Source organism: Schistocerca piceifrons, chromosome 2 (genome assembly GCF_021461385.2).
Source record: "Schistocerca piceifrons isolate TAMUIC-IGC-003096 chromosome 2, iqSchPice1.1, whole genome shotgun sequence".
NCBI lineage: Eukaryota > Metazoa > Arthropoda > Insecta > Orthoptera > Acrididae > Schistocerca > Schistocerca piceifrons.
Window position 1 is genome coordinate 699,029,591 of NC_060139.1, and position 25,207 is coordinate 699,054,797.

Here is a 25,207-nt window from a genome sequence, read left to right on the forward strand (position 1 = left end):
TAGTTGCTATAATAACATAATGATCGCTACTCACCGTTTCTATACTGACGTTGTCGATAAGGTCCTACCTATTTGTAGCTACAAGGTCTACGATATTTCCATTGCATATAGGCTGCCGAGATAGCTGGTCAAGAGAATTTTCAGAAAACGTGTTCAAAAGAAAAAGTATTTCGCGTGAATGTCTGTCTGTACCCCCCCCCCCCCCCCCCCCCCGCCCCAAAAAAAAGAATCCATATACATTACACTCTATACTTGGCAGGTTAAAGGCGTCTCCAGCCAGTGTTGAATGATCTGGTTATTTTCGTGCTATTGACTATAGACATTCTTTGAAGACTCTTGAACTGTCAGGAGAATCGGGTTGCCAGTAAAAACATCCAACAATTAACTTGGTTTCCTCTCTGGGGGACACCACCTTGATGAAGCACTGTCTGTGCAGGCGGAGACGCTTGCATATCTGTGGGAAGCTGAGGGCTATGCTGAAGGTAGAGGACCTACTGCCGGAAAGGCCTTAGCCGATGGATCAGGCTAAGAGTGTCCCACAACGTCCCATCTTCCCTATCCACTTCTAGTCCTACCCTGTTCCCTGACCCAGGCCAAGGTGTGATGCGATCCGTGCCGAGAGGTGCGTGGCACATGGGAAGATGTGTCGCAAACGGAGCCTCAGGGATACTGGGTGACCTCTCTGAGTAATTAGCCTTACACTGAGTGGGGCATTCGTGGTGTGGACCTTCTAGATCCCCAAATCTTGTGGGACCAATGTGGACACGATTATAGAAAATAAAGAAAAACAAACTGAGGGGCAAATTGAGACCTCAGATACCCAAACATCGGGGACAGAACCGATGGAAGGCATTCCCACTACTGAATCAGGGTCTAGACCTGAGCCAGAAGTGCGAACTGTAACCGAGAAGCTAGACCAGATTAAGATCAAAGGCTTGTCTGGAGCCCAGAGGAGGAAGCTACTCAGGGAACAGAGGAAAAAGGAAGGGAAAGAATGGCTTCCTAAAGACAAGTGGAGGGACTAGAACCTAAGACCCCTAGGAAGAAACTGTCTCAGGTTGAAGGGGATATGCAGACCCCCACAACGTCAAAGACAGCTAGTAAGCGGATAAGGGAGGAATCAAAGACTCCCTCCTCCCTGGATAAGTGAGTCCAGAAAAAACCGAGGCAAGAAATAGGGAACAGACCTATAGTACTCCAGTGTCGGTTTTTAGGATGGCAGTTATCCAGGAAGGTTATCCATTGGTGGCCATCACCTTGCAGCAGTAGGAACTGGTACAGATGGCCCTCTTTGAAAAGATTGGGGGGGGGGGACGCTGGTCCAGGACCCAACTTCAGGAGGGTCTATCTAGATCGTGGTGCACTCATTTTTGTCTGTGAGGGAGTGCACACGGTGGAATGGCTCAAGGACAAGGTGCCCATGATATCCCCGTGGGAAGATGCGAAGCTGCTGGTTAAGATGACAGCGGAGCTTCTTAAGACCACAAAGATATCATTATGGGTACCCAACATCCTTAAGGAAGTATCTCCCAAGACTCTGTTCGGGAAAATAGGGGCCCAGAACACAAAAGTCTCGACAGAATATCGGAGAGTGATTAACCAGAAGGTTGCTCCGGAAGGACAAACCCTGATGGTGGAGGTCAGTGAGAAGTCCCTGAAGGTGATGTGGGAGCAGGACCTGAAACTGTTTTTAGGGTTCTTGCAGGTCACCATCAGGTTTCTCGAAAACCTCAAAGATGGCAGCAAGATAGATCCTGGAGGTGCTGCAGATTAATCTGCAGCACAGTAAAGGGGCCTCTGCTGCCCAGACGCACTGCCTGGGGAGACAGGATGTGGACGTGGCCCTGATACAAGAACCCTATTTTTACAAAGGGGGTACATCAGGACTCGGTGGCACTGGATGTAAGCTGATCTATGCTAGGAATCTAAGAAACTCCAGAACATGCATCTATGTAAGAAATGCCACTGATGGATTTCTGATCTAGGGACTTAATGACCATTAAAATGGAGCAATGTGAGGAAGGTATCACAAGGGAAATTATTTTGGCCTCAGCATATCTTCCTTACAAAGACAGCTCTCCTCCTCCTTTGGAGGTGAGGAGACTGGTAGAGACTTGCCATCGGCAAGGTGGTGGGATGCAATGCCAATGCCCACAACCTAGTGTGGGGCAGCAAGGACACCAAGAGTAGAGGTGAACCTTCTTGAATTGCTTTCAGCTAACTACTTAGAAGTCCTGAATAGGGGCAATGAACCTACTTTCAGAAATAGCTGAAGGGAAGAAGTAATTGACATTACGTTTGGTTCCATGACAATGGATAGCTATGTCAAACAATGACATGTGGTGTTGGAGCCATCCTCATCGGACCACATGTATATCAAATTCAAGGTTGAAATGGAAACCAGACAGACCATGACCTATAGGAATCCCAGGAAAACAGACTGGGAAACATATAGCAAGGACCTTGACTTAGGCTCATCAGAAATTAAAACCTCAATAAGGAATCCAGTAGAACTTGAAGAAGTAGCAGAGGCTGTTACCTCTGTCATAGTGACCTCATATCAGGGCAACTGCACAATCACCAGGAAGTGCACAAATAGGAGTGTTCCTTGGTGGAATAACAAACTATAAATGCAAAGAAAACAGGTATGGAGACTGTTTAATATTGCGAGACGTAAAGGACAATGGGCTAAATACCGTGAGGCTCTTGCAAATTACAATCTTGCAATCAGACAAGCAAAGGAGGCATCCTGGAATTCGTTCTGTGAGGAAATGGTAAGCACAGTTGCACAAGCCAGACTTCGAAAGATTCTCACTGGAGCACCAACGAATCCAGGAGGAATGTTGAGGAAGGACAATGGGGAATATACAATGACAGCATATGAAACACCGGAATTGCTCTTCAAAACTTACTTTCCTCAATATGCTCTGCCGGACAACACAGACCAGTATGTGACCCCAGAGAGACAATAGTTCTTAGGCACTTGAAGAGAGGACTGGGAATCAGCCAAGGAGTGTGTGAACTTCAACAAAATGCAGTGGGCGGTAGGAACATTCCAACCATTCAAGTCACTTGGACCAGATGGACTTTTTCCAGCTCTCCTTCAACAGGCAGGAGAAACGCTCATAAGAGTCCTGGGCAGGCTATTCAGGGTTAGCCTAGCAGTAGGAATCATTCCCAATGCCTGGAGTGCAGTGAAGGTTGTCTTCATTCCAAAGCCAGGGAGAATTGATCATACCAAGGCCAATGATATGAGACCAATCAGTCTGTCCTCCTTCATTCTCAAAACATTGGAAAAACTGGTTAATGTATATGTTGGGGAGAGGAGGCTATGTAGGGCCCTTCTACACTCGAACCAACATGCATACCAACCAGGTAAATCATGTGAGACAGCTCTCCACCAACTCGTTGTTAAGGTGGTAAAAGCACTTCACTTCCGAGAAATATCCCTCTGCATATTCCTGGATATCGAGGAGGCCTTTAGTAACTCGACCTTCGATTCCACGGTAAGGGCAGCAGAGGTGCATGACCTGGGGGCCACTGTATGTAGGTGGACCAGGGCCATGCTTAGTGGAAGGAAGGTAGAGGCTACCATGATGAACGAAAAGATGGTAGTTAAGACCACTAGAGGCTGCCCACAAGGACGAATTTTGTCTCCTCTATTGTGGAATCTAGTGGTGAACGAACTCATTGAGGAACTAATTTCTAGACAATGCTTCTGCCAAGGATATGCAGATGACCTTGTCATAGTAATACTTGGCAAATTCACTAACACAGTTAGGAATATGGCGCAAAGAGGATTGGACATTGTGCAAAAATGATGCATTAAACAGGATCTGAGAGTTAATCCTAAGAAGACTGTTGTAGTGCCATTAATGAAAAGACATATTCAAGACTCAAGTTGGAATCTAAAGCTCTTCGATGAAACTCTACCTATGAAGGGGATACTGAAATATCTAGGGGTAACCTTGGATGAGAAGCTAACTTGGACCCCTCACATTAAGAACATCTGCTCCAACGCAAAAAGTACTCTAGTGAGTACTGGGAGGGCTTGTGGCAAAAACTGGGTCCTAAGCCCCAGGGGTATGCACTGGATATACACCACAATGGTTAGACCTAGGATTTCCTATGGGGCTGTAGTGTGGTGGAAGAAGGTTGAACAGTGGGTTGCTACTAAGGAGCTTGCTAAGGTAAAGTGATTGGCCTACTTAGACATAACAGGCGGAATTATCAGCACACCAACTGCTGGAATGGAAGCCATGCTGGATATGCCTCCACTTCACCTTTGGGTCAAGATTGAGGCAGCACCTGGGGCACACAGACTTAAAACTGGCAAAAACTGGGTCTTATTCGGATATCCAGAATCACACACTAACATAGTGAGTGAGGTAAATATAGGAATGGCTGGGGAAATGCCTGCTAACTATGTAATAACTTCCAGCTGCTTCGACAAGCCTTACAACATAATAATTGGAAGTAGGGAGCAGTGGGAAAAAACCATTTGACACCATACGGGGGACATCATTTGGTTCACTGATGGGTCGAAAACAGACCAAGGCGCTGGGGTAGCGGTGTACGGGGTTCAGCCAAGACTGGAGAGCATCATCTCGCTAGGAAACTGGTCTCTGTATTCCAAGCTGAAATTACTGCAATCAGGGCATGTGTGGAGGAGAATATGCCTAGGTGCTGAAATGGCCATAGTATCTACATCTATTCAGACAGCCAGGCAGCCCTGAAATCATTGGCAGCTCCTGCAACAAGATCTAAGATTGTTTCCAATTGCCACAGGGCTCTAGTGGAGCTAGGGGGATGCAATAGGGTAAACCTAGTGTGGGTCCCTGGCCACTCATGGATCGGAGGAAATGAACAAGCCGATAGGCTAGGATGGGGGCAACAAATCCATTTATTTGATCGGAATCTGTCCTGACAATCACCAAGGCTATGATCAAATAAGAACTACGGAACTGGCATAGGAAACAGCACGTAGGATACTGGACCAAGTCCAAAACAAAAACATGGTAAGGTAATGACGACCAAGACATGTTTTAAAAGAAGCTCTGTAATCCTGGGATTGAACAGGAAAGAGATCAAACTCATGACTGGACTGATGACTGGCCATGGGAATTTCAGAAAAACACCTACACACAATGTGTATAACAGAAGAGGACCCTAAATGTAGGATCTGAAGAAATTGTGTCTAACAAAAAACTGGTAGAGGGACTCATTGTACTATTTAAGGGCACTGGCTGGCTTTACTGTATATACAGGGAGTGATACCGCACAATAAACCTAGTTTCGGTGAGAGCAGTGGCGGGTCAGACCTAAGCTGTTTTACCTTCCCTGTTAAAATCAATCAATCAAATTAATCAACTTGGTTTCACTTACACTTGTTACACATCTGGCACAGGTACTTAATCGTTTACTCACACAAAGCTTGGTAATTAATCCTTCAAAGCGTACTTTAGGAGAGAGGGAATTGCATTTTCTGGGTTACACCGTAGACGGGATGGTATTCGACCGAAGCAAGATAAAATGGAAGCCATAACCAAAAAAAGTACCCTCGCCCCATTACAATCAGAGAGGTATGCTGGTTACGCTGGATTTTAAGGGTCATAAATCTTTACCAAAGATCTGTATGCAATTACGCATCAGTAATAGCTCCCCTAAAAGAATTTCTTAAGGACACTCCGAAGCCAAACGACAGGTTGCATTGGACAAGCAAGTCAGATGACGCTTTTCAAGCCGCGAAAATAGCAATTGCAGAGGCTGCACAATTAGCACACTTGCACTAATGGCTGATGCCTTGTCTACTGCCGTTGGCGCTGCACTGCAGCTACAGGTCAAGCACTATTGGCAGCCCACAGCATTCTTCAGTAACAACTTGTCACCTTCACAGCAACGCTGGGCAACTTATAACCGCGAACTGTATGCAGCTTACGCGGCAGTCAAAAAAACTCAAGACACTTACTAGAGTGCCGAGAGTTCACTATTTATACAGATAGTAAGTCGCTAACGTACGCGTTTTCTGTAAAACCAGAGAAAGCATCGCCGAGGCAACTATGCCATGTAGATTACATTAGTCAATTCACCACTCGCATTATTTACATACAAGGAAACATATCAGCAAATGCGCTATCACGTTTAGAGACTGTGAATGCGACAGCAGACACTTGCTCATACGCTGAAGCTGTAGTAGCTATCATTGATTTTGATGCGGCGCAGGATTAGCTGAGCGGTCTCAAGCGCTGCAGTTATGGATTGTGCGGCTGGTCCCGGCGGAGGTTCGAGTCCTCCCTCGGGCATGGGTGGGTGTGTTTGTCCTTAGGATAGTTTAGGTTAAGTAGTGTCTAAGCTTAGGGACTGATGACCTTAGCAGTTAAGTCCCATAAGATTTCACACACATTTGAACATTTTGATGCCCTCACACAAGCTCAACAACGCGAAGATAAGTTACAAGATTTGTTGAAACAAACAGGACGACTGAAGTTTCAACATGCTGTGATACGTGAAGCGAATGTTGAATTGTGTTGTGACCTATCTGGATTGAAAGCATGTCCATTTGTACCGCAACACTTTCGAGCACAAGCAATTACATCAGTACACTATCTGGCACATCCAGGAGTACAAGCGACTATTAGACTGGTCAAATAAAGTTTCATCTGACGTGGAATACGAGGTGCATTCAAGTTCTAAGGCCTCCGAATTTTTTTTCTAATTAACTACTCACCCGAAATCGATGAAACTGGCGTTACTTCTCGACGTAATCGCCCTGTAGACGTACACATTTTTCACAACGCTGACGCCATGATTCCATGGCAGTGGCGAAGGCTTCTTTAGGAGTCTGTTTTGACCACTGGAAAATCGCTGAGGCAATAGCAGCACGGCTGGTGAATGTGCGGCCACGGAGAGTGTCTTTCATTGTTGGAAAAAGCCAAAAGTCACTAGGAGCCAGGTCAGGTGAGTAGGGAGCATGAGGAATCACTTCAAAGTTGTTATCACGAAGAAACTGTTGCGTAACGTTAGGTCGATGTGCGGGTGCGTTGTCTTGGTGAAACAGCACACGCGCAGCCCTTCCCGGACGTTTTTGTTGCAGTGCAGGCAGGAATTTGTTCTTCAAAACATTTTCGTAGGACGCACCTGTTACCGTAGTGCCGTTTGGAACGCAATGGGTAGGGATTACGCCCTCGCTGTCCCAGAACATGGACACCATCATTTTTTCAGCACTGGCAGTTACCCGAAATTTTTTTGGTGGCGGTGAATCTGTGTGCTTCCATTGAGCTGACTGGCGCTTTGTTTCTGTATTGAAAAATGGCATCCACGTCTCATCCATTGTCACAACTGACGAAAAGAAAGTACCACTCATGCTGTCGTTGCACGTCAACATTGCTTGGCAACATGCCACACGGGCAGCCATGTGGTCGTCCGTCAGCATTCGTGGCACCCACCTGGATGACACTTTTTGCATTTTCAGGTCGTCATGCAGGACTGTGTGCACAGAACCCACAGAAATGCCAACTCTGGAGGCGATCTGTTCAACAGTCATTCGGTGATCCCCCAAAACAATTCTCTCCACTTTCTCGATCATGTTGTCAGACCGGCTTGTCCGAGCCCGAGGTTGTTTCAGTTTGTTGTCACACGATGTTCTGCCTTCATTAAACTGTCACACCCACGAACGCACTTTCGACACATCCATAACTCCATCACCACATGTCTCCTTCAACTGTCGATGAATTTCAATTGGTTTCACACCACGTAAATTCAGAAAACGAATGATTGCACTCTGTTCAAGTACGGAAAACGTCGCCATTTTAAGTATTTAAAACAGTTCTCATTCTCGCCGCTGGCGGTAAAATTCCATCTGCCTTACGGTGCTGCCATCTCTGGGACGTATTGACAATGAATGCGGCCCCATTTTAAAACACTGAGCATGTTTCTATCTCTTTCCAGTCCGGGGAAAAAAATCGGAGGCCTTAGAACTTGGATGCACCTTGTACATGCAGATTGCAAAACATTTGTCAAGCAATGCATTGCGAGTCAGAGGAATAAGATCACGCATTATGTCAGCGCACTGCTAGGCGCATTTCTGGGCCGATTCAACGTTTCGAACATGTGCATGTCGATATCGTAGGCTCGCTCACTGTCTCAGAAGACTGTAGTTATTGTCTTACAGTTGTGGACCGATTTACAAGGTGGCCTGAAGCAATCCCCATGAAGGATATCACAGCCGAAACCGTGATGCAGACATTTTTTTCGAGGTTGGATCCCCCGATTCGGTGTACCACTGCGCATTACCAGAGACCAAGGACGAAAATTCGAAACCTAGCTCTTCCAAGTATTAGCTACATTATTAGGCGTGAGATGTACACACAACAGCCTATCATCCTGCATCAAATAATATAGTTCAACGCCTGCATCGCCAACTGAAAGCAGCTTTGCTAAGTCACGCGATGGAGAATTGGATGGAGGCACTACCTATTGTACTCCTCAGACTGCGGACGTCATTCAAAAGCGATCTAAAGGCTGCGGCAGTAGAGACAGGGTACGAGCAAACGCTACGTCTGCTGGGAGAGTTCTTGCACAGCATGGCAGCAGATACACTCCATGCCTCAGACTTTGCTGCTACATCATGAGAGCACATACGCCAGTTCAGACCACTGGTGCCCCGGTACTCCGGCTGGGAGACGCTCGTTTGTGTTCGCAGATCTTTAGAATTGCGCAGACTTTTCTTACGCAGTGATTCAGTATGCAAGCTATTGCAGCCACCAAACGATGAACGACATCAGGTGATTAGCAGAGGGGGCCACACATTCAGATTAGAATAAATGGTATGCCTACCACCGTCACACTGGGCCGACACAAGCCCGCTTATTTCCGCGCATTAGACACAACATGTACTGCAAGAGAGAAACTAGAAGACAAGAATGTAGCACCAGAAAAAGTACCGCACAGGCACCATTAGACACTACAGGCTCCAGGCGCCTCAGAGAAAAAAACGAGGCCGAAGACTATTATCTCACTTCCCACTGGAACCACCGACTCCTGCGGCACAATGCCAGGTTTCAAGAAAGCAGTGGTAACGTGTTCAGGACGACACTTGAAATTTAATCCGCGATATAGTTAACACTAGGGAGGGAGTCATGTATCATCTGTCCTCGCAAACGCGAGTGCACAGATGTGTATACACATTCCATGTGACTAGTATCTGTCATTACAGGAACTCTTCAACATTAGAGATACAGAGCATACAATGCTGCTCTTCACAGTAACTGTAAAGCCCTCCATTCTTGTAAGCTATCTTTTACAGACGTTTTTTATGTGGAAATAAATGTTCAGTTCTATCAGATACCACAGATCCATTCATTCAAGACTGGTGCACACCAAGCCCGATCTCTTGCAGAAATCTGAAATGACGAGTGAGGGGTTATACTGTAGGTGACGCTATGCCCTTAGTGTGTAAAAGGCTGGGAATTTAGCTCGGATGGGAAGCGTGCTCGGATGGCTGAGGCCTTTAATGCTGCTTCTTTCATTAAGGGGGAGATCCAGGTTCGAGTCCAGGTTAATTCATTTCAATGACCAAATGAGACTAATGTCATCGAAGACCTCTGAATAGAAACTGTAAAATTATTACAATAATTATTATAAATCCTGAGCAATGTTATACAACTAATTTATATAGAACAGGGTACAAAAATTTTCCAGGAATGCTTAGTGTGCTAAGATTTGGTACCATTGTGTGATAGTACCACTGAAGCAGACAGTTCGAACGATCATGTTACAGAAGCGGGTCTTGCTGAAGTCACTCAAGCCCGTGGAACTCTCACAAGAATGTCGTTGTCCACTGCAGCGCTCCATGCGGTAGAACGTCCAACCACAAAGTACCGTTTATACGGCACATGCCACGGCGTCTGCTTCACATGTTTGCTCTTTGTTGGAAACTTCCAGCACATGAATCGATGGCTTTTGTTCACTTTTGAGACTTTCGGGTATTTTATGTCTTTTTCTAAGGGTACTTCATTTATTTGTACTTTAGATGGTCACTACTGAATTTAACTGTTTTCACGTAGTTTATATGAAACTATAAGTCGCTCACATATGTAAGCGGTCTCGTTATAAAAGCCGCTTTAATACTTTCAAAAGACAAGGCTCATAATGATGGAAGAAGATATTGCCTTGGTGTTATTACCGTAGCTAGGGTTTTCATCATAAAGAAAAAAATCGGAAGAAAGACGCGACAAAAAAAAAGCTGCTGAGTTCGACCATGGCTTCAAAGAAGGGGCCAGGAAAAAAAACTATTGATGAAGGATTTGAGACTGGAGGACCCACTTCAGTTTAAAATTTTGTGAGAATGGATGCAGCTTGTTTTGACAAGCTGTCATCCTTCATTGACCCCAATATTCGCCTGCGATACACCGTTATGAGGGAAGCAATTTCGCCAAACAGAAAGCAAGATTTTAATTTTGTATGTATATTATTTCATACTATATTAGCCGAAAATTATCCCATCTTAGTCCTTTCCAGGTTAACAGTTACATTGCGATTCCTGGCGAATCTTACAAGAGCTTGTTGTATGCGCATGGTATTTCAGTTTCGAGTCTGTCTAAATGGATAATAGATGTATGCTGTTAAATCCGTAACTCTTTGACGGATAAGTATTTGAAGGCACTTGTTTCTTGTATTTATGAACGTAAAGAAAAGTGAGAACTTTACTTCACTTCTACTTTCTTAGAGGCTCCAGCAACTGAAGAGGAATGGCCAAGAATAGCAGCAACATTTGACAAATTGTGTAACTTAGATAAAGCTTCAAATAATACACTACTGGCCACTAAAATTGCTACACCACGAAGAAATGCAGATGATAAACGGGTATTCATTGGACAAATATATTATACTAGAACTGACATGTGATTAGATTTTCACGCAATTTGGGTGGATAGATCCTGAGAAATCAGTACCCAGAACAACCACCTCTGGCCGCAATAACGGCCTTGATACGCCTGGGCATTGAGTCAAACAGAGCTTGGATGGTGTGTATAGATACAGCTGCCCATGCAACTTCAACACGATATCACAGTTCATTAAGAGTAGTGACTAGCGGATTGTGATGAGCCAGTTGCTCGGCCACCATTGACCAGACGTTTTCAATTGGTGAGAGATCTGGAGAATGTGCTGGCCAGGGCAGCAGTCGAACATTTTCTGTATCCAGAAAGGCCCGTACAGGACCTGCAACATGCGGTCGTGCATTATCCTGCTGTAATGTAGGGTTTCACAGGGATCGAATGCAGAGTAGAGCCATAGGTCATAACACATCTGAAATGCAACGTCCACTTTTCAAAGTGCCGTCAATGCGAGTAAGAGGTGACCAAGACGTGTAACCAATGGCATCCCATACCATCACGCCGGGTGATACGCCAGTAAGGCGATGACGAATACACGCTTCCAATGTGCATTCACCGCGATGTCGCAAAACACGGATGCGACCATCATGATGCTGTAAACAGAACCTGGATTCATCCGAAAAAATGACGTTTTGCCATTCGTGCACCCAGGTTCGTCGTTGAGTACACCATCGCAGGGGCTCCTGTCTGTGATGCAGCGTCAAGGGTAACCGCAGGCATGGTCTCCGAGCTGATGGTACATGCTGCTGCAAACGTCGTCGAACTGTTCGTGCAGATAGTTGTTGCAAACGTCCCTATCTGTTGACTCAGGGATCGATAACGTGGCTGCACGATCCGTTACAGCCATGCGGAAAAGATGCCTGTCATCTCGACCGCTCGTGATACGAGGCCGTTGGGATCCAGCACGGCGTACCTATTACCCTCCTGAACCCACCGATTCCATATTCTGCTAACAGTCATTGGATCTCGACCAACGCGAGCAGCAATGTCGCGATACGATAAACCGCAAACGCAATAGGCTACAATTCGACCTTTATCAAAGTCGGAAACGTGATGGTGCGCATTTCTCCTCCTTACACGAGGCATCACAAGAACGTTTCACCAGGCGACGCCGGTCAACTGCTGTTTGTGTATGAGAAATCGGTTGGAAACTTTCCTCATGTCAGCACGTTGTAGGTGTCGCCATCGGCGCCAACCTTGTGTGAATGCTATGAAAAGCTGATCATTTGCATAGCATAGCATCTTCTTCCTGTCGGTTAAATTTCAAATCTGTAGCACGTCATCTTCGTGGTGTAGCAATTTTAATGTCCGGTAGTGTACTTACCGAAAATTGCAGACGTTTTACTTGTTAACTTTTATGAGACGAAAGATTTCCTGTACTACGTTTAGCTGAACAGGTGCAAGGTATCCAATTCACACAGAACTTTGTCCCGTTTGTCAGCTGTGCTTCCAACTTGGTCGGTTGCGAATGTGCGAAGCACGCAAATACGCGTGAGAATAGGATCCGCCCTATTCCGCCTTCTAGCGATCGTACTCGTCGACTTGGTGCAAGTGGCCCCGTCCATACGGTAGGCACTGGCGGAAATGGTGCGTCATGGGTAATCTTGCAAGCTCACAGGCCCCGTGTAGAATGGACTTAAGTCTTCCTCTGAAAGCATTCGGAAGTGACGTCAGAATGACGTGTACGGGCCAGCCGCGCGTGAATGCGTAACCAACCAATCGGTTGCCAATTCCGTGATACATAGAAGTTGGATTCCGTAGAAATGTTGGAACACGTGAAGGCAATACCGTCCCTACGACTTATGTTAGAAGATAGGTTAAGGAAAGGCAAACCTACGTTTCTAGCATTTGTAGACTTAGAGAAGGCTTCTGACAATGTTGACTGGAATACTCTCTTTCAAATTCTGACGCTGGCAGCAGTCAAATACAGGGAGCGAAAGGCTATTTACAATCTGTACAGGAACCAGATGGCAATTATAAGAGTCGAGGGGCCTGAAAGGGAAGCAGTGGTTGGGAAGGGAGTGAGACGGGTTTGTTGCCTGTCCCTGATGTTATTCAATCTGTATATTGAGGAGCAAGCAGTAGGAATTAATATCCACGAAGAAGAAATAAAAACTTTGCGGTTTGCCCATAACATTGTAATTCTGTCAGAGACAGCAAAGGATCTGGAAGAGTAGCTGAACGGAATGGACAGTGTGTTGAAAGGAGGATATAAGATGAACATCAACAAAAGCTAAACGAGGATAATGGAATGTAGTCGAATTAAATCAGGTGATGCAGAGGGAATTAAGATTAGGAAATGAGACATTTAAAGTAGTAGATGAGTTTTCCTATTTTGGGAGCAATATAACTGATGATGGTCGAAGTAGAGAGGATATAAAATGTAGGCTGGCAATGGCAAGGAAAGCTTTTCTGAAGAAGAGAAATTTGTTAACATCGAGTATAGATTTAAGTGTCAGAAAGTTATTTCTGAAAGTATTTGCATCGACTGTAGCCATGTATGGAAGTGAAACGTGGACGATAAGTAGTTCAGATAAGAGAATAGAAGCTTTCTAAATGTGGTGTTACACAAGAATGCTGAATATTAGGTGGATAGATCACGTAACTAATGAGGAGGTACTGAATAGAATTGGGGAGGAGAGGAATTTGTGGCACAACTTGACTACAAGAAGGGATCAGTTGGTCGAACACGATCTGAGGCATCAAGGGATCACCAATTTAGTATTGGAGGGTAACATAAAGGGTAAAAACCACAGAGGGAGACCAACAGATGAATACACTAAGGAGATTCAGAAGGATGTAGGTTGCAGTAGTTAATTGGAGATGAAGAACCATGCGCAGGATAGAGTAGCATGGAGGGCGCATCAAACCAGTCTTTGGACTGAAGACCACAACAACATAGACCAACAAACTATTTGTGCGGTTGCCTGTTTTGCCATACGGCAGTCAATCGTTTTCTTCTGTGATCTGGGCTATAGCAATAAGTAAATATCGGCTTTTGACAAAACCGTTTCAGCAAGTCATGCATGGCAACAAGCTTGATTTGTAACTACAAAAATATAAATTTTGAACAACTGAGCATTTATTGACTCTGAAGAAAGGCTCTTCAAATACAGAAATCAACTTAGGTCCTTGTAAGCATCGCTCTACAAAATTCACAAACAATACAAATCCCCTAAAGCCTTGACACAGAACTATAAACACAGCATGCTAGTGTTGTTGAAAAGCAAATCCCAATACTCATATCTGGCTAGACCTATTGACTCACCTACATCCTTCTGCTTAATATGGGGCTGAGAGATTCGACTTTCACTTCAAGTTTTCCTTTGCATATGTTCTTTATTCTCCAAAAATATTAATATTCCTCATTATTTGCAACATACAGTTTCAACTTGAACATGCCACTGAATCTTTCCTTTTTTTTTTATTCAGTAACCTCCTCTTTTAATACTAATGTAAAGATTCAGTTACTTAATCTTACACCCAAAAAACACATATCTCTGAAAATTAACATAATATTCTATTTGATGACCAAAGTAGATGCAGTTAGTTCTAAATTTTCCTCAAAAATCATTTAAGTCTGTCCCATCAATTCAGCTGTAGCTGTGTACTAAAGTTAAATAACCTCTCGTTTATCTGGAAATCAGGTATGTTTACAGATAACTCAACTTACTTTGCTGAATCTTTTATTCAGTTAGTTACTGATGTGTTCCTCCAATATTGCAAGAGTGGAACCTGAAGTTGCAGTTCATCCGAATCTTTTTTTCCTATAAACAATTTAGTCTTCCACATCTAACTCTATATCTGCAAAGCACTGTGATGTGGACGGCAGAGGGTACATCCCATTGTACCAGTTATTAGGGTTTCTTTCCCATTTCATTCATGTTTGGAACATGGGAATAATGATTGATTAAATGCCTCCATGTTTGCTGTAATTAATCTAATCTTGTCCTCAAGATCTCTACAATAGCGATACATAGGAGCTTGTAGTATATTTCTAATCTTATTGTAGTGTCTGAAATTTATAGGTGTACCTCAGCAAATTCACATCTCTAAATTGTTTGTTTGGCTCATTCATTAGTAAATCACACAGTTTAACTAACTCAGAATGTAATTCCTGCTTTAAATTTTAGAAATTACATAGTAATTTTCTGTTTATTATTTATTTCAACATATTCCTGATAGGAGTCTGTAACATATAGATCTGTTTTACTGTTAGTCATACCTAGTTTCACATTGTCTCAGTATCACATTTTTCAAATTTAGCCCCTTTAACATATAATGTTGCATTTAACTCAATCTTTAAGTCAGCACTAGAGGTATTTAGTTTATTATTTAGTTCAGATTTTAACACAGTACCTTGCACCTTTAAGTCAGTAGTGTATTTTATTAACTGCCCAATTCTATTATTTAGCTCATAGATAGCTTTTAGCATTTCCTCTTCCTTTCTAGTTATTATTGGTACACAAACAATATTAAGTTTCAAATGGTTCAAATGGCTCTGAGCACTATGCGACTTAACTTCTGACGTCACCAGTCACCTAGAACTTAGAACTAATTAAACCTTCAAATGGTTCAAATGGCTCTGAGCACTATGCGACTTAACTTCTGAGGTCATCATCACCTAGAACTTAGAACTACTTAAACTTAACTAACCCAAGGACATCACACACATCCATGCCCGAGGCAGGCGTCGAACCTGCGACCGTAGCGGTCGCGCGGTTCCCGACTGTAGCGCCTAGAACTGCTCGACCACTCCAGCCGGCAATATTAAGTTTATAAATACTTTTCCTAATTAACAACAGTCACAAACACTCTGTTAGACAGTTTCTACTAAAAAATAAAATTAACCAAACACAAATTTAAAACATTATTGGCTTCAATACAGCTCCCCAAACTTAGTTGAGCAACACACCACATCATCACACTGAATGATGCATTTCACTGCAGTTTAGTAAAGCTTTGGGATGGTAAACTGTTCCACAGCTGCCATTGATACAGCCACCTGATGTATAGTCATAGGGTGTCAGTTGAAAACAGTCATCTGCCAATATTCCGACTCATGGGTTTAATTCTCTTCAGTGACATATATTATGTCAGTAACTTTATTCATAATTTATCAGCAATTTGTTCCTTTTCAATTGTTGTCTGTGACTGTGAGTTTAGCTATGCACTTCTTGACGATCTGTTATTGACTTGTTTTTTATTGATGTACCACATTGTTTTCATATAAATCTTCACTCAAAATTATTCTTAAATAATTTCATTTTCTGATTGTTAGTATTAGTATTTCATTTTCTAATTCTCTTCCAGCAATATATCACTTAAAGTCCTGTCATGATTACTAAAATGTAACATTCACATGTTAATAATCTTCTCAAAGTTTAGTTTCCTATCTAACAATGAATGATTATTGCTATTCTGCTTGATGTTGGTTAATTATGGCTACAAAAGGCTCAAACTTCTTAACTAACTTATCCAGTGCATGCTGGAAGACAAGGGTGAGCAATATCAAATAATCTTGAATTAAGTGTGACAACATTTCTCAGACACCTGCTGTACATTCTTTCATTTCAATACAAGAATTTTGTACAATTACATGTATACTCCCTTATGATGTGTGGAAGAGGGTACTTTGTGTACCAGTGTTATTTCCCCCCTTTCCTGCTCTGATTACATATGGTTTTCAAGAAGAACAGTTGCTGGTAAGTCTCCATGTGGGCTCGAATCTCACTAATTTTATGACTCTATGAATGATGCTCACAGGGCTTTAGCAGTAGATCATACCATATGATATGGGATATCTCTCTTGCAGCATTTGATACTGAGGTTGGCTGACTATCTCTCTAACACTTGCATGCTTACTAACTGAACCTGTAATGAAATGTGCTGCTCTTCTTTGGATCATCTTTATTTCCTCTGTCAGTTCTATCTGGTATGGATCCCACACTGCCAAGCAATATTCAAATATTGGGTAAACGAGTGGTTTGTAAGCTAATTCCTTTGCTGATGGCCTACATTTCCCGAGGATTCTTCCAATGAATCTCAAGCTGGCATCTCCCCTACTCGCTCCATAGTATCAGAATGTACAAGGACTAGGCTACAAAATGTGTGAGATAGAAGAAATTTTAAACTGTAATCTTAAGGAGGTTTCTGTGCTGTGTATCAGTGACCACTGGCTCCAGGACACTCAGATTTGTGCAGCAAATATACCAGACTTTGATTTAATAAGTATCTTTTGCAGGGAAACTTATAAATGTTAAAACATTATTTTGTGTTAATTCACTCATCGTAGCTGGCTATCTGTCGCAGCACCTGGTAATTCTCCCATGATACAATTTACACCCTTGTAAGTAAGTTAATGTTTTAGGAACTGTATAAACTTTGACCTCATGCCCAAACAAATAACTTTTAAATTTTTTGAATCCCCATACAACTGCCAAAAGTTCCTTCTCAGTTATCATGTAATTTCTCTCATGTTTTTGTAATGTTCTGCTTGCAACTGCTATAGAATGATGTTCAGTATTCCCATTAATTTCTTTCTCTTGGAATAAATGCACCCCCAGTCCACAATCACAACTGTCTTCATCAAACAAAGTGGTAAAGATAAATCAAGTCTATAAAAGATTTCACTTTCTACCAATTCCTTCTTAATTCCGTCAAAGGCTAACTGGTATTCATCAGACCAATCCCACACTGCATTTTTTCTTAACATGTTGTTCAACAACTCAGCACTAAATGCCTGTGTTTTCACATATTTTCGATAGAAGTTTACTAATCCAAAATAAGACTTTAAATCTTTTTTATTTCTAGGTTTTGGGGATTTTGCGATAGCCTCTATCTTTTCTCCATCAGACAAAATCCCTTTTCATTTATGCAATGGCCAAGAAATTTTAATTGTTTCATTGCAAACTTACATTTTTCTAATTTCTAAGTTATACCCCCTGTCTCATTTTCTCTCCAATTTCCTCTAAAATCTGAATATGTTCCTCCCAGGTCTTACTTGACACCAAAATGACATCCACATAAATAATTAACTTTTCTAAGAGTTCTTTACCCAAAACAAAGTTCAATCGCCTAATAAATTCTGCCACAGATACATTTAAACCGAATGGTACAACTCAATGTTGAAAACATTTCCCATCAAACAAAAATGCAGTGTATTTTCTAGAATCTCTTTCTAATTTAATCTGATGAAATCCAGAAATCAAGTCAAGGCTAGTCATATATTTTACATTTTCAAACTTATTTAGTAGGTCATCTATACTTTCAGGGTGGTCAGTTTCTCTCTCCAAATATTTATTCAAGTGTCTAGATTCAGGCACTAAACGATACCTAGTATCAAGTTTTCATTCAGATCATCAATTACTAAGCATCCTTGTATAAATTGTATATAATTAATCTTAAATTCAAGTAAGACTTGTCTGGTAATCAACTTACTGCTTTTTCTTGATGCCGCTTATATCCTTACCCCTGTTACTGGAAATTCTGTGAAATTTTTATTATTTTTGATCACTTCTCTTAGCTTTCTTGATATTCCTGTAATTGGGCTGCCTGTATCCAGAAGACAGTTTCCTATCCAATCATTAATCTGTACTACAATATATGGACTTCCAAGTTCTTAACTCATTTCATTGACCTCATTTTCAAATAACAAATCCTCTTCTATGTCCCAATAATTGACCCCTTAATCGCAATCACTACCTTTTATTACAGATTCTACTCATTGATTAATCATATTACCACCAGGAGACTGTGCCATATTTTTCATGGCAATTTTATCGTCTGAGTACACACTTTGACAAATTTCACTTAAGACCTTACACTTTTGAATACCATACTGACATTTGCTTCTATAGTCATTGAAATACAGTTAGTACTCTATCACTAATTAGATCTTCTTTTCCATTTTCACAAACACATTCAGACACAACATCACTAACGTCAACTGGTAACATTAAACTATCAGGCACTGCCCTACTGGTGTCTAACTCATTACTCGAACACACACCAGAATTTCCAGAATCATTCAGCATAAAATCTTCAACTTTAACTTCTACATATACCAATCCATCTAATTCTGTAAGTAATATATTAATATCAGCATGATTATCATCATCATCTGAAACATTCTCATCAGAAACACCACACTTAATATTATTTTCAACACCAAACTCATTTCTCTCTTCACACACTTCTTCAACAACCTCAACACAGTGAGTACTCTGTTCTACCACATCCTCATTTTCCTGTCTATTATCTACTGCAACGTCATCTGGAATTACTCTGTCATTCTCATTTCCATTGCCAAGCACATGACATCAGCTTCCACACATACAGCACCAGTATCAGCTTTTTCACTCATTTCACAGTCACTCAACATTCTCACCAAACCATACTCATCAGAACTGTTATCATTACTATCAACAACTACTGCATTACTATTGTCAAAGAAATTTTTCAAAGTGTTTTCTTCTAATATAAACTCAGATTTTCTACTTTTTTGTTCATCTTTGTTTCCAGTCAAAAAATTTTCCTAAATTCCATATCTAAGTTCATTCTATTCACTTCTGGTTGTATTCTGGGTACAACATTATGGTATGTTCTATTTGTTCTGCCCAATCCCCTTCCGAAATTACTACAATGTGCCTGATTGTAATCCCCATATCTATTTGCCCCATTTTGCCAAGCTCCGAAAGAGGCAGGTCTTTGTTTACTGGACCATTTCTTCTATTTTCAAAATTGTTACTATTGTTTCCCTGATTTTGCCCCCCCCCCCTCCTGCCTATTTCTTGGTTCGAAATTCCTGATCTCTGGTCTCCGCCTATCATTTCTCTCCCCATTTCTTCTGTCGTCATTTCTGACTCTCCTGTTATTGTTATTCCTGCTATCATCAGGTCTGCCTTTACATCTGTCATTTCTCTCCCATGCTAAGTGTAATTTATCTATATATCTAATGTGCCTGATTGTAATCCCCATATCTATTTGCCCCATTTTGCCAAGCTCTGAAAGAGGCAGGTCTTTGTTTACCGGACCATTTCTTCTATTTTCAAAATTGTTACTATTGTTTCCCTGATTTTGCCCCCCCCCCCCTGCCTATTTCTTGGTTTGAAATTCCTGTTCTCTGGTCTCTGCCTATCATTTCTCACCCCATTTCTTCTGCCGTAATTTCTGACTCTGCTGTTATTGTTATTCCTGCTATCATCAGGTCCGTCTTTACATCTGCCATTTCTCTCCCATGCTAAGTGTAATTTATCTATATATCTAAGAAATTGTTCAATTGTATCATCAGGTCTGTAGAAAAGACTCCACTGTACCCTGTTGGACAATCTATGTTTTAATGCATCTATCTGGATCATCTCATCCAGTGGTTTATCAAGATGCACCGAAGTACATAATTGTTGTTGACAAAAGATTTTCATGCATCCACTACCTTGTTTGAAATTTGACCCATTCAAAATTTCTGACTTAATTTTGGCTTGTTTAGTTTCTGACCAGAATTTGTTCATGAAAGCTCGTTCTACCTCATTAAACGACATTTCGGCTTTGATTGATTGGTTCGCCCATGACAAAGCCTTCCCATCTAAAAACTTTTAAAAAAAAATTAATTCTCAAATTATCACTCATTTTGCCATTGAAATTGGTACATGAAATCAACTGAATGTATATTGCCCTCCCCTGAAAATGTTTTTATGTTGACATTGTACCACAATGGACTGTACCTCACAGCAACAGAATCTTCAATTTCTTGGAATTTAGATTTGAAGTTCACCTAAGCAAGTGCTAACTTTCTCTTTTAATTCTGCAAAATTCTCATTTGCAACTTTAGTGAAATTTTGTATACTTTCGTCTGTTTCTGTGAATTTCTTTACGAAATCTTTATTGAGCTTTTTCAATTGTAACACTTCAACAGTAGCAACTTTTTCGAAATTTTCCACGGAATCTAGTCTCTCTTCGAATTTTTAGTGGTCCTGCTTCAAGGTGACCATTTCCCCTTCTATAGTCGATACATTTCTGGTATTTTCGTCTAATTTTTCCAAGCATTTTTTTAAACTCTCTTTTGTCTCGTGAATTTGGTTTCCCTGTTCGTCTAATTTTTTATCTACCGAATCAAGCTTTTGATCAAGAGTGATTCTATGCTCATCAGTTGACTGCTTTTGTCTTTCCATAAGGTGAATTAACCTATTCAAGGCTGATACATTAGGTTCAAATCCACGAACGGGTTAGCATACACTACTATGATCACTATCCTCTCTGGTTTCATTGTCGCGATTAACAACATTATTACTAGTAATATCTACGCTATTTTGCATGTTTCCATTAACCTCCCCATTATGATCAACTTCCATATTGTTGTTAACCTCCCTATTATTCTCCGTAATGAGAATGCAGACGAAAAAACAATTTCCAAAAGTAAAAATTCAAATAAGTTTTGTATTTACGGTTAGTTCTCCAAGTTAGGTTTTCACATAAGTATCATTAAGTCCTTTGTAGTGTTACTCACTTTCTTCATTGTTCACTTTTCGAAAAAAAATAGAATAATATTTCAACAAGCGAATTACCTTTCAAACAAAATACAAGATTAGTTTACTGAATTACACTGCATCCCAGCTCCATACACCACATAAAACGATACTATGCGATAATTTACTCATCGTAGCTGGCAATCTGTCAATGCAGAAGTCCTGGAAAACAGCAATCGTACGTTTTTACTATAAAGTAAAATCAGTATTTAATCCAGTACAGTGTTTCATCTGAATATTTATTACAGTCTCAAAGTAAATAAAAGCATCTTGAGAAATCTGAAATAAGTTGTATCATACTTACAATAATGAAATGAATTATGCTCAATAAGCTACATGTTTTCCGTCCAAATATACACAAAGTACTGACCCCCTTTGCCAACATGGCTGTAACTATTTATACTTTCGTAACAATCCTGAACAATCCTCGGCATTGTTCAGAATCTTTTTTTGATTAATTAACAATTAAAATTGACATAGAAAAACTGAAAATACATATATAAACGTATGTTCACTCCAGAACAGCTAATGCACTACGATATTAGTACATGTCTGTTATTTTATTCAAGAATAACTTCTCTAATATGTATTTACAATAATACATTTACATTTTTTATTAATTAGTAGAGACTCCCTTCAAGGGAATTGTACCTTCCATTTACAGAGCTTCTACACTTTGAAGTGAACGAGATAAAACAGTGATTTTTTCAGTTATAATTTTTTTCATAACAAGTTACATATTTTGTTTACATGTGCGATCCTGAATAAGACTGGAAAATGTTCGTTTTAAGTGGGTCTTAGTGGGATGTTACGTTTCAATGTGGAGGTGTATGCATCTATATTAGAAGTAATATTAAATCTAAGGAGGTACAACTTAGCAAAGGTGAAGTGTACAGTAAAAGATTTTGAATATTGTATTTGTAAACTTACAGACTGTCAAACTATCATTGCTTGCATCTATGGGCCCCCATCAGGTGACTTTACCCAATTCTTATATTATATAGATGATCTTTCAAATGAATTGAGAGGCAGGTCAAATTGCACAATAGTTCTTTGTGACTTTAACATTAATTTTAACAAAAGTAATAAGAACAACATACAATTATTAAATCTGTTTAACGCATATAACATGCGACCTCTTGTGCAGGAAATTATCAGATGTGGGGGATGGGTCTGAAACAACACTTGATCAGATATTTACCAACAAACAAAGCTGTGAGTACAATATTGAAGTAACAGATACAGGCTTTTCTGACCAGAAGGCTTTAACACTGATAATAAGGAATGGGAAAAATAAGAAATGCTAAGTTACAGAAAAATATGTACAAAGAAGACTTATTAATGCAAACAACATAAGGGTATTTAATAGTATGCTAAAAAGGGTGTAGTGGGGCATAGAACAAACTGATGATGTAGACAAAAAGTATGACAGTTTTCTCATTGATTATAAATATTGCTATAATGTAGCATTCCCATTAAAAAGAATTAAAGTCGGGGAGAAGACAAACACATTGGTAACACAAGGGATTAAAAAAATCATCAACCACCCTTAGAAACCTAAGCAAACATGCTAAAATAAATATAACAATAAAACCATACTATAGGAAATAAAGAAGAGTCTATAGGAAAGTTTTACAGTTGGCAAAAGGTCTAAGCAATTATTCATACATTAATAAGGGAAATAATAAATCAAAATCGATTTGCAAGATTTTAGACAACAGCATAGGAGAATTTAAAACCAAGACCCATAATTGCAAAATTAGAAGTGAAGGTAAAGTGATAGAAGATGCTCAATAGGTAGGCAATATATTCGATTAACATTATGTGAACATAGCACCGAACCTAATTTAAGGACTGTGCAATTCAAACAACAAAAACATAATAGTACCAATTTCTGAAAATACAATGTTTCTGTACCCAGTAACAGAATGTGAAGTTACAAATGATATTAATAAACTAAAAAATAAAATGTCTTGTGGTATTGATGGAATTACAGACAAGGTAATCAAACATAGTTCTACCAGTATACGTAACCACATAACTGACATTATTAATACTTCTTTCAAGACAGGGGTGTTCCCATCAAAACTAAAACTCTCCATAATAAAGCCAGTTCACGAAAAGGATAGTACAGTTCACATAAATAAGTAGAGGGCAGTGTCATTATTGTCAGGCTTCTCTAAAGTAATTGAAAGAGTAATGTGTGAAAGGCTAGCTGACTTCCTGAATATAAATAAAATACTGACTAATGCTCAAAATGGGTTTAGAAGGAACAGATACACAGTTACGGCAGTCTTCCAATTTATGAAAATGGTTCTACATGCCTTTGACAAGAACGAATTAAGCTGTAGGACATTCTTAGATTTATCTAAAGCGTTTGATCTAATCAGCCTTCACTTATTGCTTATGAAACTAGAATTTTATGGGGTCTGGAACTTGCGTTCAAATGGTTTGAGTCTTATCTCTCTGTTAGATGACAGAAAGTGCAAATATGTCATGACGGCAAAAAGTATCTTTCAGATTTCAAAAAACGTGCTACAGAGTGCCCCACGGTTCTGTGTTAGGCCCTCTGCTGTTAAGGATGTACAGAAACGATTTGCCAAACCATCTGACAGTTGCGGAAATGGTGATGTCCACTGATGACACTAACATTTTTATAAGAGGACACACTGAGGATAATTTACAGCAGAGTGTCTCTAGGAAAATAAATGAGATAGGTAAATTGTTTAGCGATAATGCTTTAATCATAAATAAGGATAAAACGGTATTGATGAATTTCAGTTATATTAAAAGGAAAGCTAGAAGAAAAGTAAAAGGTGAATTAGCCAACTATGTTATTGCACAAGCTCCATACACAAAATTCCTAGGTATATGGGTAGATGAGCACTTGAGATGGGAAAAGGATCTAGAAGTTTTGAGTAGAAAATTAAGTAAATGTTGCTCTGTGCTAAGAATGCTTTGGGATTGCTGAATCACTGCTGTGTGCCTATTATCCTTACATGAACAGTTTGTTTGGATACAGTGTGATCTTATGGGGAAATACAGGTATGGCAAAACAAGTTTTCAAACTTCAAAAAAAGGGCCATAGGGATAATGTAAGGCGTTCCCCGCAGAGTGCCATGCAGGGAAATATTTAAAGAATTTGAAATAATGACTCTTTCTAGCTTATACATCTATGAATGAGTATGCTTTCTGAAAACTCACCAGGAATTTTCAACATTAAATAATCAGGTTCATAACCATGAAACAAGGAACAGGGATGATTTTCACAGAGACACCCACAAAGGAGCACTCTACCAAAAATGTGTAATCTACCAGCTCAAAATACTTTTTAGTGCATTGCCTTCTACAATAAAGAAAATTAAAGAATTTCATATATTCAAGGTAGATCTTAAACAATTTTTACTAACACATAGTTTTTATAACATTGAAGAATATCTGAATATGGAAAAGTAATATTACTTATATATACTGATATAAAATATTTTTATTTGTTATCCAAGTTTTTGAAACAAATTAAATATAAGAAACTATATTGTAATTGACTACATCCATGCAATGTATATTGTTAATGGATGTATAAACAGATCGAATTGAATTGAAAATAAGTTTTTATTGACTGGTTTCGACAGGTAAGGCTGTCATCTGCACTATGTATTTCGAGTGAGAAGGTTCCACAGTCTGCTTCACTTGTCATGTAAATGTAAACATCGGAATAAATGTGCAGTTTTACTATATATTGTGCATTTTAACAACTGTCAAGCATCAAAGGAGTGCTACATGTCTAGA